The sequence below is a fragment of the Pteropus alecto genome, unplaced genomic scaffold (assembly GCF_000325575.1).
Source record: "Pteropus alecto unplaced genomic scaffold, ASM32557v1 scaffold95, whole genome shotgun sequence".
In the NCBI taxonomy this organism is placed as follows: domain Eukaryota; kingdom Metazoa; phylum Chordata; class Mammalia; order Chiroptera; family Pteropodidae; genus Pteropus; species Pteropus alecto.
In genome coordinates, this window is record NW_006441071.1 from 5,827,210 (window position 1) to 5,845,587 (window position 18,378).

Genomic DNA, 18,378 nt, shown 5'->3' on the forward strand with positions numbered 1-18,378 from the left:
GGAATGAGCATTTGTTCTAGGCGTTTTCCTTACAAGTGAGGTGGTTATTTAGTATGCCTATTTATAGATGAGAAAACTGAAGCTCTGAATAGTTCAAGGATTTCTGCAAAAGGTGAAGCAAGTATTTGAACTCAGGACTGTATGACATCCAAGCCACACTCCATCTACCATATTAGGTTACCTCTCAGGGAAAGTGAACGTAGCCCGTGGTCTGGTTAAGCCACTTTGATATCTAATTTCCTCATTCTGTTTACATGAGGTTTTAAAAACATAAGCCATTTCACTGTGGGGAGAGGGAGTGGAGAGTTGTCAAATATTCACTTGGTCTTACGGGTAAGATGTTTCTCACAGCTTTGCAAGTCCTTTTGTTCCAGGAAGTAATAAATGAACAAAAAAAATAATCTTTCAGACTCCAGGTTAGTTTCACACTCCTTAGTCTCAGAGAAGGTAAAGAAGAAAGGGATGGTTCTCAGTCATTGTATCTAAAATCACCAGAATATTCCCGTAAGGCTACAGAGATATTTGACATTGATCTTTTGATTTTTGTTTTCAGCATTAGGTGACAGTTCCATTTATCCCTATTTTTTCCTCCCTTATGATTAATCAGCTAACACCCTGTCCTTTTTAAGCTTACTAAAGTACTTTGTAATATCTCATAAATGGGAAGCTTATTTTTTTGCCTCCTCTCATAATCATTTGCCTGGCACAGATGAGTTCAGAACACAATTATATAATGGAAGTTTAATATTACAATCTCACTAATTTGTTTCTACTTATTATTCTGTCAAATTCTACTTACCAAATTAGGACACAAATAATACAGCCATAAAGACACATCTGGAAAGCAAATTCTTTCTAAGAACATTTCATCCCACTGGAGTGGGGATCTGGAGAATAGTCACATACACTGGAAAGAAAGAGCAGGTGTTGGGTGGTAAATAGAGGGTGAAGGGAGCCAAACTTAATTGGAATAAGGAAGTCTCACTGGGCCTATGAGGGCTGGGGACTCGGAGGTCCAGGCAGGTGAGTTGGGGATGTCTAGTATAAGTAAAGTTGTAGGTAATGATGTGTGTTTAATATATTTATATTTAAATTTTAAACCCTTAATTTATTAGGCATTTATATTTGTTTACAAGTGATATAGAGATTCAACTTTTTTTTTTTTTTCTGGAAGGAGAGTCTGTATTCTTCAAGCCAGTGATCAAATACTGAGTCAAATACTCACTAAATTGATAAGGCCACTTTATCATATAATATAATACATGCTTAAATTAGCTTCTTGCTTCTCTCTTGCCTCTCATTGATTTACCTGTTTATTCATGGGCCAGAATCTTGCTCTTTTAATCACATTAGCTACTTTGTTTATATATTAAAATGATAATTATTACATGTATGTTGTATTTCTGGCATTGTGTGGGCTCTGGGAAACAACACAGAAAGCCTTTATTCTGGAATCTTCTTACATTCTAAAAAATTTTAATTTCTGGTCTAGAAAGATTTCCCTCTCTATTCTAATTTTTCATAAATTTCTTGGCAATTATCATACATTTATTTTCCAAATGAACCTTTAAATCATTTTGTCTAATTCTGAGAAAAATATCCTAATGGACTTTTCATTGGAATTCATTAAATTTGTATATCAATAATAAAGGAAATAACTTTATTGTAAAGTATATTTTGGATACTAAGAATATGTCCTTCAATGTATCCACTTTCTAAACATTCACATTATCAGTTAGCTTTTTTCAGTCTTTTGAGTTACCAGGTACAAAATCATATCATATGTATATATTATTTTTGTCTCTTTCTTTCCACTGTTAATACCTTATTTTATTATTTGATTATCTTAGAACCCCTGAAACAATGTTGTTTAAATTGTGATCACTGGTTTTCTTTTTTTTAATATTATGTTTGCTGCTGGTGTTAAAATAAACAGCATTATAAAGCAGTTCTATTATATATATATATATATATATTTTTTTTTAAGTTGGAGTTTTTCTAAATTAGAAATGGCAGCTTTTTAAAGAGATGTTTCTTAACATTAATTAATGTATTTATATTATGTTTTTTATTTATTCTATCAATTTGAGGAATTATCTTGCTGTATTTTCTAAAGTTGAACTATCCCTGAATTCCTGCAATGTACTCTAGTTGGTCATGGGATGCTGTTCTAATATGCACCTGGATTTAATTTGATGTTTTTACATACAACTTAATTACTACATTGCATTCATATTTGTAAGTAAATTTTTTATAGGTCTTTTTTTTATTCTATCTTCATTAAGTCTGGGAAGTATGGTTATGCTAACAGTAAATTGAATTGGGAAGCTTTCCATGTTTTGCTATGGTCAGAAATATTTTGAATATCTTAAGGATTATCTGTTCACTGAAAGTTAGATAGATTTCAGCTGTAAAACCATCTGGGCCTGGCACATATTTTACTGAATAGATAATTTTTGAAGAGGGCTTGTGGTACAGTGAGAAGAGGACTGTCTTTGTAATCAGACAATATTTGAATTTCTGCACAAACCATTGCTGACTGTGCACCCTGGATGAATGACTTCTTTTCTGTGAGGTAGTGATCTATCTATCTATCTATCTATCTTGGAGGAAAGAGTACTTCCTAAGGGCATTTATTAAATGGGAAAGTGAATTAAGGAGCTGAGTAGCGTCTCACAAGTAGATACTCAATAAATAGCTATTTCTCTCATTTCTTTAAGTCATTCTTATTGTAATCATTCCTCTCTGGCTTTATGCATTCTTATGATCTGCCTCAGCAATAAACATTTATCTGTGAACAGCTGAGTTAAACTTACTAAACTCTCCACAACATCCCTGTACACTTAAGTGGACCCAGCAGTTGTCATGCTGAGACTGTTGACTCTGCTGGAAAGACTGCTGCATAGGGGCTCTTTTCACAATATTACTTTTTCTAATTTTTATCAAAGTTTAGTAACGAGGAGTCATCTGGTTTCCATGTTTTCAGTTCAGTTTTTTTTTTTTTTTTTTTCCTCCAGGTATCCAAAGAAAAGCTTTGAATAGCATAAACATGCTTTGGGATTTTTGCTCTGTAAGAGCTGGGCCAATCACAAAGCCAACTTTATTGTTCAAAACATTTATTTAGTGCTGTAGTAATTTCTTTCAGGAGCAGACGATAGCTCCATTCATTCATAGCTAACATTTAGTCCTCCTCTATTCCAATGCAAGGGATTTTGTTTTGTTTTTTTTTCTCTCAGTGTAAAGTATTGTAAAAAATGCTTGGGTGTTTACATGAACAGCTTCTCAATGAATTCAAAGGCAAAGGTCATTCATATTTTAAAATCCCAACATAAAAGAGAAATCTATCCATGTTGTACCTCTATGGTGCTAAGATAACTGCCTGAATAATTAAAATGAAAAAGACTAAAGTAGATCCCATCTGAGTAGATGAAAAATATCCACAAATACACACACTAATAGAGGCATCATACATTTTTTTTTTAAAGAAAAATTCGTTAGGGACTGTTAACTCGACATTTAGGAAAAAGAACTTAGGATTTGTGGGGATAAGTGAGGAAATTGATTTATATTTCATTTTATGTTATTCTGACAATTTTATCATGAATGTTAAAAATTTATTTATGTTAGTAAATATACGTTTTATTATATGGCAGTACTGGTCTTTTCCCACCACTAAGTTGACTATTATTTACATTTATATCATTTACATCATTTGAATTATAGTATCGAAGACTTAAATCTAGTCACAGTCTTCATTTGTTTGAACTTCCCTGTTCCCTCATTTGGTTACCTAGTCTATCTCAGCTCCATTTGTTCTTCATCTTACATTAGGCCCTCCAAGGAAAATTTACTACAAATCTGGCCCAGAAAACATTTCTGGAACTTAAGCTTTGTTTGAGGGTGTTTTTGAAAAGGAAATTTGCCATCATCAAATACAGTTTCTTGAGCCCACACAGAGTGTGTGGCATGGGTCCAATAGTTCCTTTCTGGTTCCTTTGAGATTTGTTTATTACTTTGAAAATCAGAATTTCCATAAAACAGCGTAAGACTTCCCTGCCTCATAGCTCAATAGAATGGCTGAGCAAAGAGATTTAACTTAATTTTGAAGGTTGGTTTTGCCACATGTATTAACAATGATAAAAGCAACAACACAGAGCAAAACAGCCGTGACTGAATGAGCACACTGCACAGGAAACTGAGCTTCTTTTTATTTCTTATGCAACCTTTAAGGTCAATATGATGTTGCTGGGTTTTGCTGGGCCAACTCAGACCTGTTCAGATGTTTGGGCACAGAGCTAATGAAATAATCATCCTTGAGGGGTGGATTAAGAATGAGTTATAAAGCATGATGTTGTTGACAGCTAAAGCAAATTGTCTTTCAGTTCAAGAGCAAGAGCCTATGCTACTGAGACAGACTTTGAGTTTCACTGCCCTTTCTGTGTGCTGTTGCTCCTGGCATCTGGATTCTGAGAGGTTCATCTTTGGTCTTAGGGGCCACACTCACTAGCTACTTCTTTATTGTGTGGCATCTAGTGATAATTTGCATATACTCCCAAGAAAGTCTCAGTTTCTTGAGATTTTTATTTGACCTTTAAATGCTTGTCTTTCTTCCCCTCCTCTCTCTCTCTCCCATGCCTCTCCACTCCTTGTCCCTCTCAAATGCTGACTTAGATCTGTATAAGGATGGAACCAAGTTTTCACTAGTCCATACTGAGAAAATAAGAACAATGTCATGTAGAGCTATGGCACTCATCAGTGTTGCTTGTCAAATGTGTAGAGCTTGTCAGATATTGCCATCTCACCTGGCACATGGTAAATTTGTACTTCCTGGCCTTCTTGTGGATGAATAAAGCCGTATGATGAGTTCTGGCCAATGAATTGTGAGAGGTATGATGTGTGTTATTCTGGAGCATTAATCACTCGTGCAAGAGTGTCCAGAGCTCTTTTTTCCTCTGATACAGTAGTTAGCCACTTTTGAGATGGCTGCTTCCTCAGTCTCTATCTCTAAGGGGTGATCACTTCTGCCTATCTGTGAAAACATATAGCATGTTGTTTTAAGCTGCTGAGATTGTGGGGGAGGGGAGGAGGATTTGTTACTACAGCATAATTTATCCTGTCTCAATACAACAATTAACATGTATTCATATAAATGCCAGCTGTACTTTCTTAGAAATTATTCTGAGTTATTCTGATACATTTTAATGACCTTGTTGGACATTAAAAGCTGGCACCCCTCTAGCAGTTCCATTTGTTGTTCTCGTTGTATTTTAATTCTATCTGTCTACGAACTCCAAAAGTCTTGAAACTACTGCTTTAAGTCATCTTCTGTGACCCAGTAAAACAGCACAAAAAGTCTAGAGTTTTATAAGGTAAAGTGACCTTACTCCATTAGACTCAAATTCTTCTATAAGAGAGGTAACTTGTGGGTATCCATGATATCTAACCTTATCCCACTCTCTATGGTTCTCCAAAGGCTCACCTTTTGATGTCCTATTTTTTTGAGGCTTCCTACATTTCACTTCTCACTACCTGCAAGAGTTCATTGAATGGTTTTTGCCAATCATGCCAAAGCAGTTGTCAGTTAAATGCACCTGACTGGGGGCAGCATGATTTTCAAATCGTGGGAGCCTTGCTAGAGATACAAAACATTTCTTCAGGAATGCAACTGCCTGTGTGCTTACTCACACATGGGGACTTTAGTTTGGTGAAGGCAGGGCATTTCTGTCTGCTTTGTTTACTGATAATTTCAAGGCTTAGAGGGGTATACGGTACATAGTAGGAACTCAATAAATATTTGCTGAATATACTAATGAAATCTATGTCTTTTGCAATACATATTGTGCTAATGCTGTGATACTTAATTTAAAAAAGTACAAGTTCTCTTACTGCTTTCCAATTTTTGAGTAATGGTACATATAGGCTTTAGAGACCTTCAATCCTATGATCGAGTATACAATTATTAGAACTCTACATGAACAGGTTAATTTCCTACTGAAAGGACAGGATTTCTTTGTATCTCATTCATGCAGTCAGACAAGATTGTCCTCTCTGGTGTCTTAAGGATATTTCAAAACCGCAGGTATGTGTGTGGTTTTTAAAGCCTTAAAACACAAAGTCACATATACTTTAAAAAGTATTACTGTTTTCCTTTCTATTGTTAGAAGTTGAAACTATTCACATATTTACCCTAGGAACAGTCATGCATGACAGAGGTATGTGCAATGAAAATTCTTTCCTTGTCCCTTATGCTGTCACCCATACAATTTGGGCTCAAATACTGTTCTTTGTTCACACGGTGAAGTAGGTCTCATACTGTCTGAAAACAGTGTTGAAATTGCCAGGGTTGATAGTTTATGTGTACACAACCTTAGACTGGTTTATATGGAACTCAGATCTTACACAGTCTATGTACCTACAACCTCTATGCAGCTAATACTTGGTTTGAAAATAATTACTTAAACATTGTATCTCCATTTGCATAAAAGTTCATGTCTAAAACTTGTAAAACAATGACAATATTTGTGTAGTAGAATTTTAAGAGATTCCTAACTTCCTCTTATTTTTGCTTTATTTGTCTCTAGTCAGCTGGACAAAAAATGTCATCTTATTTTACCATCATCTCAGCCCTATGGTGGGAGCTGGAGATGCAGAGGACAAAGAGACAGATATAGTTCCTTTTCTCATGGTTCTTACAGCCCTTCTCAAATTGGCAATAAGAATGTAGTAGGTTTATAATGGACTTGAGTAGTTAACTCATTTTTGAAGGTATTAAATATATTTATCAGTCTCGTATAGAATTCAGCCAATTTCTGAAATGCAGACTGTATCTCCAGTGCTCACTTGCCAGGTCTCCACTGTGCCATTAAATAACTAAGTTTAGCAATGCAAATTTCTTTCAAAAATTATGTTTCCATGTATAAAAGCATAAAGACTACATGTCTGACTCATGGAACATGCATACTCATGGCTGTAGTCACATATCCTTGCAGGTAGCACCACCAATGAGGATTCCCTGTTTTCTTATTTTTAGATGACTCTAAGAAAGTGGAGGATATTTAGATTGATGAATGATGTGCTTGTCTTCAGGCTTCTGCCTGCCCAGCTCCAGAGTTTATCTGCTTTCTGTTTGTTTTCTGTGCTCCTATTAGGTTGTTGTTAGTTACATTCTGATGTTTGTAGTTTGGGGAAATCTGTATCTTTGTTATTTATGTTATCAATAATGTGACCTGGGCCTTCGTCAGCAATGTTCCAACTGTTCCCAGGTCCTCAATCACTAATTATGCAGATGAACAGATTGTGGAAACTCTTTCCTTATGGCTGCATTCTGGAGGAGTTGTTTTTATTCAATTGCCGGTGTCTTGAATTATAATTAGGTACTGGCCCATATTTATAGCATTTCTCCTCTCTCTCTGTCTCTCTCTTCCCCTTACTTTCCTCTTTCCCCTCCCCTTACCCTCTCCTTTTTCACTTATTATAGGCTAAAACTTTATCAAAAGAGAAATAGCGAGAGAAGCCCCAAGTCATTAGCTTCAGAAGTAAGCTTGCCTAATAGTAGATGACAGGGCAGTGTGGTAGATATCAGGAGGTTCTTTTTCTTGCAGAAAGTCATTAGGATGTGGAGCCACCTGCCAGACAAAGTAGTAGAAGCTAGAAAGCTTAACAAGTTCAAGGGCAAGGAAGGGATTCATTTACAGTCTTGCAACACAGCTTAGCCAGTCCACTAAGAAAGGAAATTTAACAATGGTCAGAGAAAACAGAGGAAGAAATATGGGGACCATGGGGACCTTCAGTCTTCCTCATTTAGCCAAATCTTTACATGGTTCATCTACTTGCTCCTTCTGCAAAGTATACTGATCTTATTATTTGAAGTTTATTAAGCATTCAAGGCGTGTTCTACCCTATAATGAAGCTATGAAACATGACCTTCCCTGGGAGCAGCTTGTCTTAAAGTACTGTGAGGGCTTTAGCTTGAATGAAACAAAGATGATAAAGGCTAATTATGATTTTGTTTAAAAAAAATGTACATACACAGTTTTTGATTTATGGATAGGGTGGGGAGAAATAAGTCTAGAGGTTACAATGAAGGAAAAAATGTATTAAGTTTGAAATACTAAAAAGAAAGTCCATGTTAGTGTTTTTCTAGCCATGTTTCAGTCTTTCCTTTAAGGCTCTGAAAGTGATATGTTATTTCCCTACCACTTTTCTAATCTTATTTAGAGACTTAAACAAAGGACTGTTACACTAGAGATAAGTATAAATGAGCACCAGGCCTCATATAATTATGGAGGTAAAATATTTATATAAAAGTCAACATTTAGGATTCTTCCATTATATTGGTGTGTTTGTATATTTTAGAGATGAATCACGAGAACTTTGTGTAAACCTTAGTTCTAATTTGCCAGCACCTGGAAAATAACTAAGTGCTAAGAAGCAGTCATTATAAAAATTATTTGGAAAGAAAGCATGCCAACAAGCCTGTTTCCCTTGTATTGCTGGAGGAAGTAAAGCATTTGATATACTTAAATGGAAATAATGCCTTTTTAATACTACTGTAATGCAAACATAGGATTCAACTGAAGTCTGAAAGAAATTAGGCCTCTGTGAGAATGTTAGTAAGAGTGGAAATTATGTTTACCTAGAGGTAGCTTATATCCCACGTTATCAAATAAACTATAGAATCATAGGACAGTAGAGCTAGAGGTGAACAAAGATTATTGATTCCAATCTACCTGTCTAAGGCAGAAGAATACCTAAACAATTATGAGAGAGAAGATGGCATAACTTATTTTTAAAGACCACAAGAGTCTGTGCTAAGTTGTTTCAGGGATTCATACCTACAATCCCCATATATGGCTGTGTTGTTTACATCACCAAAAAAGGGGGCCTGCTGTTTATTTATTTCTTCTTTAAAATAAACATTTTAAAATAGTTTAGATTTACATAAACATGGTGAAGGTAATACAGAAAGTTGCCATATGCACTGTACCCAGTTTCACCTATTCTTAACATCACATGGAAGCATGCTACATTTCCAATTAATGAACCAGTATTGATATATTATTTCTAACTAAAGTCTTTATTTAGATTTTCTTAATTTTTACCTAATGTCCTTTTTAATATGCCCCAGGATATTCCATTATATTTAGTTTTTATGTCACCTCAGGCTCCTCTTGCCTATGACAGTTTCTTAAGCTTTCTTTGTTTTGGATGATCTTGAGTTGACAGTTTTGAGGAATACTGGTCAGGTATTTTGTAGAATGTCCCTCAGTTGGGATATGTCTGATGTTTTTCTCATGATGAGAATTAGGTGTGGGTTTTGGAGAGGAAGACTGCTAAGGTAAAGTACTATTCTCACCAACATACTGTCAGTATGACTTATCACTGTTGATATTGACCTTCATCACCTGACTGAGGTCATGTTTGACATAATTCTCCACTATAGAGGTACTCCTCTGTCCCCACCCACACACACTCTGCCCCTTATACTGTCCTCTTTGGAAGAAAGCCACTCAGCACAGCCCACACTTAAGGAGTAAAGAGCCATGTTCTGTCTCCCTAGATAAATTATTTCAAATGCTGTTTTTTAAAAGTTAATCTAGAAAATTTCTTCTCCAATGTTCTATTTTGTTACTTAAATTCATTGAACTGATCTATATATCTTATTTCTTGGAAGTATTATTTTTAATGTAAAAATTAGACCTAACTAGGCATTTTCCACTTATTATTTTGAAATACCATAATTTTAAAAGTTGCTAAAGGAAAAAAGTAATCTCTAAGAACAATACACTAAATCAATTTAACTATTTTAATTCTGATCTTCTAAATACTGGCTTAAAAATTCTTTTATTTATGATTATCCTAGGTAGTTTCCAAGGTATCTAATCTTATCTGTTCCAATGTATACTCAGCTGCTGCTTAGAATGTCGATGTTAATAATCTCTTTAGCACACCATGACTATTTACTTACTCATCTCTAACAGGTCCCCCACTTCCTCCCTACCTATAATATCTCCCTTATTTTCTATTGACTCACATTTTTACCACTGTTTTCTATATTTCCTATTTTTAAGTAGATCTAAGAACATAAAGAGAATACACATATTAACTTATATTCACACCGAGTCATTTTGGGTGCCAGGATGATTTTATTGCCTGGACTTAGAGCTCCTTTTGTGTACCTAATTTTACTAATTATTAGGAGATGTATTGAGAAGGATCCAAGAAATGGGGCTCATAGGAGAATAATTATATGATTGATAAGCTATGGGCATGGAGAGAGAAAATGTGGAAAGCCACCTCTAGATGAGAATCTTAAACCATCAGCCATTCTGATCTCATCAAATAAATCACAAGCTAAACCAAATTTCTAAAGATTTCTATGGTTGATTTGACCCCTTTGTACTATCAACTTATCTAATAGGAAAAAAAAAATCCAGTACCATTTTCTATTGTACAGCTTAGCAACATATTTGTCCATGGAAGAAACTTGTAATGATTATTATATATTGGAAAACAGTAATTGAAGAGGATGAAAAAAACTTCTCTGTCAGGAGTGAAGCTCTAGTTTTGTGTTAGATTGTAGTTTTGTGTTAGAAAATGTAGAATAGGAATATGCTAGAGAAGGATACAATGTTCAGGGACAAAAGTCAACCTTCAGAGTGAGAGTAAGACACAGGGTCAAAAATTATGTTTCTTCTGTTGCTGCTCAGCCACTGGTCCCATCTAGCCCTGGCTAATAGTACTAATGAAAACTTCACATTTTAAAATTATTTATCATAAAGATTAAATAATTCTCAAGTAATTATGTTGTTTTAAAATTAATATTCAATGGACCATTAACCTGATATCAAAACCAAACAAAGATTCTACAAAAAAAGAAGAATTACAAGCCAATATCCCTGATAAACAGACATCCAAAACCCTCAACAAAATCTCAACAAACCAAATTCAACAATACATTAAAAGGATCATACACCATGATCAAGTGGGATTTATTCCAGGGACGTAGGATGGTTCAATGTCTACAAATCAATCAGCGTGATACGCCACATTTAAAAAATGATAAATATTATATAATCATCTTAATAGATGCATAAAAAACATTTGACAAAATTTAACATCTATTTATGATAAAGTCTCTCAACAAAGTGAATATAGAGAGAATATACATCAACAGAATAAAGGCCATTTATTACAAAACCACAGCTAACATTATAGTAAAAAGCTGAAAGCTTTTTCTCTAAGATCAGGAAGAAGACGAGGATGTTCATTCTCCCTACTTTTATTCAGCATAGTATTAGCAGTCCTGGCCACAGCAATCAGATAAGAAAAAAAGAACATCCAAATTAGAAAGAAAGAAGTAAAACTGTCACTATGTGTAGATGACATAGAAAATCCTAAAGATTCCACCAAAAAACTATTAGAACTAATAAATAAATATAGTAAATTTGCAGGATACAAAGTTAATATTCAGACATTGGTTGCATTTTTATACACCAATTACAAAGTATCAGAAAGAGAACAGTCTCATTTACAGTTGCATCAGAAAGAAATAAAATACCCAGTAATAAATTTAATTAATGAGGTTCAATTTAATCAATGAGTAAAAGACCTGCACTGTGAAAAATATAGAACTTTGGTGAAAGAAGTCAAAGATGACATAAATAAATGGAAGAACATAACATGCTACTAGATTGCAAGAATTAATATCATTAAAATGACTATGCTACCCAAAGCAATCTACAGATTCAACATAAACACCAATGGCATTTTCTACAGAACTAGAACAAATAATTCTAAAATTTATATGGAACCACAAAAGACTCCCAAATACCCAATGCAATCTTGAGAAAGAAGAACAAAGTTGAAGGTATCACGATCTCTGATTTCAAACTATACTGCAAAGTAATCAAAATAGTATGGTACTGGCACAAAAACAAACACAGATCAATGGAATAGAATAGAAGCCCCAAATAACCCCAAACTTATATGGTCAATTAATCTATGACAAAGGAGGCAAGAATATACAATAGAGAATAGATAAGTCTCTTCAAGAAATGGTGTTGGGAAAACTGGACAGATATATGCACAAAAAAAAAAAAAAAAAGAAAGAAGAAGAAGAAAGAAAGAAATGCTTACAGCATTTACAAAAATAAACTCAAAATGCATTAAATGTTTAAATGTAAGACCTGAAACTATAAAACTCCTATGAGAAAACAGAGGCAGCAAAATCTTTGAAATTGGTCATAGTAATATGTTTTTGGATATGTCTCCTTGGGCAAAGGCAACAAAAGCAGAAATAAATGGGACTCCATCAGACTAAATTTTGCACAGTGGAAAAAACCATCAACAAAATGAAAAAGCAACCATTGAATGGGAGAAAATATTTGCAAATGATCTATCTGATATGTGTTTAATATTCAAAATGTATGAAGAACTCATACAAGTCATTTCAAAAAGTTTAATAATTTGGCAGAAGACCTGAACATTTTCCAAAGACATGCAGATGGCCAAACCCATGAAAATATGCTCAACATCACTAATCATCAGAGAACTATGAATCAAAACCACAATGAGATATCACCTCACATCTGTCAAAATGGCTATTATAAAAAAGACAACAAAGAGTAAGTGTTAATGTAGATGTGGAGAAAAGGGAACCCTTGTACACCCCTGGTAGGATGTAAACTGCTGTAGTCACTATGGAAAACAGTATGGAGATTTCGCAAAAAACTAGAAATAGAACTACCGTATGATTTGGCAATTTCACTTCTGGGTATTTACTTGAAGAAAACAAAAACACTAATATATGCACCCCTATGTTAATTGCAGCAGTACAGTCATACCTTGGAGATATCACCAGTTTGGTTCTAGACCACCACGATAAAGCAAATATCCTAGTAAAGCAAGTCACATAATTTTTTTTGTTTTTCAGTGAATATAAAAGTCATGTTTACACTATAGTGTAGTCTATTAACTGTGCAATAGTATTATGTCAAAAAGACATGTACATACCTTAACTTAAAAAATACTTTATTACTAAAAATGCTATTGTCTGAGCCTGTTGGAAAATGGCACCAATAGACTTGCTCTACTTAGGGTTGCTACAAACCTTAAATTTGTAAAAAATACAATATCTGTGAAGAGTGGTAAAGTGAAGCACAATAAAATAAAATATACTTATATTTACAATAGCCAAGATATCAAAGCAACCCAAATATTCGTTAATAGATGACTGGATAAAGAAATTGTGGTATATATAAAATGGAATGTTACTTAGCCATAAAAAAGAATGAAATCTTGTATTTTGTGACAACATAGATAAATATAGAGGGTATTATGCTAAGTGAAATTAGTCAAACAGAGAAAGACAAATATTGTATGATGTCACTCATATATGGAATCTGAAAAACAAAAGAAATGAACAAACAAAACAGAAACAGACTCATACAGAAAAACAAACATGGCTGCCAAAGGGGAAGGTAATAAAAGAATGGGTGAAAAAGAGATTAAGAAATACAAGCTTCCAGCTATAAAATAAGTCACAGGGATGTAATGTACAGAATAGAAAATATAATCTGTAATATTGTAATAACTTCGGTGACAGATGGTTACTAGACATCTCATGGTGCTTACTTCATAAGATATATAAATGTCAAATCACTGTGTTGTGTACATGAAACTAATATAATACCATATGCCAACCATAACTTAAAAATAAATATATATTTTTAAGTCAGTGCATTCATTGGGCATCAAGTACACTCATAATAATGAAAAATCAAACATCCATCTACAATAGAATGCATAAATCATATATTCATATGGAATACTATACAGAAAAAGATAAATAAAAGTATAATAATCTATAACAATGTGAATGTCTCTGAGAAATATAATGTCGGGTACAAAAAAACTACTCAAAGCAGTACATACTGCACAATTCTGTACACATAAAGTTGAAGAACAGGCAAAACAAATATCCATTTAAGAAGTCACAGAAGAGTGGTTACCCATGAGCAGAGCACAGGTAGGTTAGTGACCAGATGGTTGCATGAGGATGCTTCTTTGATACTGTAATGGTCTGTTTCTTGGTCTGGATGCTAGTTATACAGGGGTGTTCACTTTGTAAAAATTCATTGAGTGGTAAATTTCTGACTTGTGTGCTTTTTTGCATAAATATTATTTTTTAATAAAACTTTTGAATAGATAATAAAAAAGACTAATGGGCTCATGTGTAAACAATCAAAGGATTGGAGGAGTTTGAATTGCATTTATCATTCAGCTCTCTTATGATCTTTTTGTGCATTCTGCTGGCCATTCTCCCTTAATGTCAGCTGAATTTTCTATTTTTAGTTTTAGGTTTATTGAAGTAGGGATTAATCTACTTCTGTATCTGCATTGCTACTTTTTAAAGTATCTTATCTTCTTTCTTTCTAATGGTTTGTTTCTGAAACCTGGAGACTTCACAGAGAGAGAAATGTGGGTTTAAGGAGCTTGATCTAGAAGAAACAAGACCATCCTAATGGCTGATGTGAGTGTGTCATGTCCTGGATATGAGAAATTAAATAAACACTGCTGTCTTAGCTATAATATGAACAATGGGTTTATACAGTGGGGTTCTCAGCTTGAGACCTTGGCCATAAATTGTGTTCATTGGGGAATGGAGAATTAACTATCAAGAAGTGGTGGTTATTAATTAATTAAAGAAGGAAAAATACACTTATGTGGTTGTGCTTGGTGCAAGATGACAGAAATCTAAATTACAGTGCCAAGGGGTATAGGGTACTCTGGAATGATGCTGTTGACTCTGCATCTCAGGGTACCTATCTTGAGGGTGGAGCAGGATATGTATGTTCAGGTAGATAATATGATAGGTCTATGTTTTTGGCTGACTTTTGTAAACCCTTCATTCTTAGTAGATGCAATGACAAATGTACAGACCCTGCTGGGAGGAGACCCAGGCCAAGTTTGAGTTTCAAACATTTTAGAGAAATTAGTAGACTTTATAACTAAGAAAACATTAATGTGTGTTGAGCGGGATGGCATGTGGAACTGTATGGCAGTCCTATGTAATGGTGACTAGTGTGAGCTTTTGTTTCCTTGCTCTGTTGCTTACTAGCAAAGTGTCCTGGAGCAAGTTACTTAACCTCTTAAAACCTTTTCTTACTCATCCTTAAGAGAGATAATAATACCTATCTTAGGGGGTTATTTGACATTTAAATAAGATAATATATGTAAAGTATTTAGAAAGATAACAGGCACAGCAGAATGCTCAATACATTTTAGCTATTTTTATTATTAGCTTAGGACAACCCCAGGCAATCATATCAGACACCCATATGAGGGCAGCGAGAAAAATTCCAGACTCCACCAATTAGAGAGGATGAGACCAATGAAAAATGCTCAGATTTGGACTGGATTGGCTCAAGGCAGGGTTGAGTTTAAGTGTTGAACATTTTTAGCCTCTGGGTGGGGGTAGTTCAGAAAGGGTCTGACTCTGTGTGTGTGTGTGTGTGTGTGTGTGTGTGTGCGTGTGTGTGTGTGTATTTTTCCAAAGAGATTATTCCCTATTGAATTTTGGCTGAATTGATCATTTTTCCTAATATTTAAATAATACAGTTATACAAATTTTTCTCCAAAATCTTGAAGGCATTTATTTTCTTCTACTTCAGCCATAAAAAGCATTCCAAAATTTTTTATGATTTATTTCTTATGATTTATTTCCTTCTCTGAAAACTTTCAACATTTTCTATTTCCAAAGTGTGCATTATTTCCAACCCATTCACTCATATTCTGGAACTAACATTTATATACTCATTTGCCCTCCTTCACCCTCATTTCCTTATTCTGTAAATTCTGATCACTATATTTATTTAGAAAATGAATGTTCTTCCCAGTGTTCTAACCTGTAGGTCAGTGACTGGGGTATTGTAAACTTGTGACCAGATTCGCCTTCCTGGATTTGCACAATAATCTTCAAGACCCCTGCCCCCCAAATTATCTTTTTTTCTTCAATGTGAGAAATGAGTAGTGTAACCACACAAAAATTATTCTCCTCTCCTGTGCTTACTGTCTGGGAAAACGTGTAGTATCTTTGCCCTTGACAATTTTCTAAAAGGTTAATCAGCTCTGCTCTTCACATGTCTTTCTGATCAGACACTGTTCTTTACCGTGTCTGATCAGATCATTAGCTGTGAGTCATCAATTCTACCTTACAGAAAAGCAGAGTCTTGTGGGTAGTGCATTGTATTTCCTTTCCATGTGGGCTCAGGAATTTATGTTCTTTGGCATTATAGGGGAAATAGTCTGATTCATTGTTTCCCCAAAGATCAAGTCGCTGTTGAAAACCTTGGGATGGGCCAACTTGCTTTTGCTGTGTACAGAAGGAAGTTTACTCCCTCGGTTATTTATAAGGAGTTATAAAATCCAATCTTTAGAATCCTCCCCCTAGAAAACCATCACTCATATATTTATATGCTATTTTGCATACATTTGTATAATGACCTACATTCTTTCTACAAAATCTTCCAAAATTCCTAACTCCAGGAAGGTAAAACAATTAATGAGACAGTTGTGGTCAGAGCCAAAGAAAGCATGGCACAACCAAGAGATCCATGCAAAAGTGGACCAATTCTCCTTGATGTTTTTTTCTCCTCCTTCCATGGCCACCTGTTACAAGTGTGTATTAAAAAGTCCTTAGAATGAGCAGTAGTAGCAATGGTTATGTCTGTTTCTATTTCTACCTGTATGCTTGTATTATCTTATTTATGCAGCAACTCTATCTTCCTCAGATCTTAATATTATCACCTATAACTGAGTATATTAATTTCTAATAATTCTCCCTATAATAAATTCAGATAGATCCCAGCTTTACTACTTCTTAGATATGTGACATTGACAAATGATTTAAGTCCCTGAGCTTCAGTTTCCATACCTGTAAGTTGGAAATAATGCCTCATAATGTTCTTATGAAGATTAAACACAAATAAAATATGAGGGAAAGTGTGTGACAAGGAGTAGGCACTCAAAAATTGCTCATCTTTTTCTACCTTTTACTGCACCCTATTCTGCCTTGTGGATTAAAAGCATCTACTTTTTATCTAAGCCATATACCTCCATGATTTCAAAACATCTGTCTGAAGAGTGAAAATGAATGCAATCATCCAGGTGTTTGGCCTGTATGATGACAGATATCAAACACTTAGAGCCATCTGGGTGATTGGTGTATTTTTTTTCACTTTTATCCAGATGTATATGGATACAGCCTTGGTCAAAGGAATAAAAAAATCATAGAGGTTTTTCTTAAATCCTAAATTAACAACATTTCTTCAAAAGTACTGTTATTTAGATATTTTGTTGTTGTTGTTTCCTTTGAAGTATATCTTATTCAAGCCACTTTTGAAAGTAAAAGCATTATTTAATTTCATCTCCTGGAATCTAGGAATTAAAAAGAAAAAGGAAGAAAGAAAGAAAGAAAGTTACTCCATAGATTCAAAACCCCCATGTTTATAATTAGGAGAATTAAGGACAAAAAAAAAAAAAAAAAGGTAAGTAAGGATTCCAGGACATAGAGTTAGATAATAACAGAGCTGGGACAAAAATAAAGTCTCTTGACTTTAAGCCAAAGACTCCACTTTACCCATTGCCTGTCTTCTTTTACCCAAGTCATGTGTGCCTTTACCCGTATGCACACAAAACTGTATACATCCAACTTGTATATACACAAGCACACATAAATAGCTTCACTTTTCTTCTTGACAGTCATGATGCTTTGACACAATCTTTTCCTAAATATTTTTGCAAACTTTTGTTAGTAAGCCAGAGAAAATAAACCAGGGTCTGTGTACTCATGTGCATGCATCTAGTAACCAGACATCTGCCATCTAGGGTATTGCTTAAATAGATGTCGTACTGAGAAATGGTATCTTATGAGCAGCTGATACAATTTTCCTCAGTCACAGGGATGAAGCTTGGATAATATTTTTGGCTCTGAGAAATCCCCAAGTCACAAAGAAATGGTTCCAGTGACCTGGAGGCTTTGCACTCCCAATACAACATGTTCTTAAGCAGCTTCCCAAGGGAGAAAATAACGTGAGAGTTTTTAAGAGTGCCAAAAGCTTCCCCTCTAATCATCCTGTGTGGATTCTGTTAGCATTCCAAGTCATCCCTGACAAGCCCGAGAAAACTTTGGCGACTCGGTGAGTTTTTCTAAACGTTTTTTTTTTTCTGCCTGAATACATTAGCGATAAGCAGCTTCACGTAATAATATTGTTATTTGGACACGAACACAACTTATCAGCCGTCATTACTGTCACAAAACAACTTAGAGAAGTTCTCCCTGATAAATTTGTAATATGGTACTGCCTTTTTTTTTTT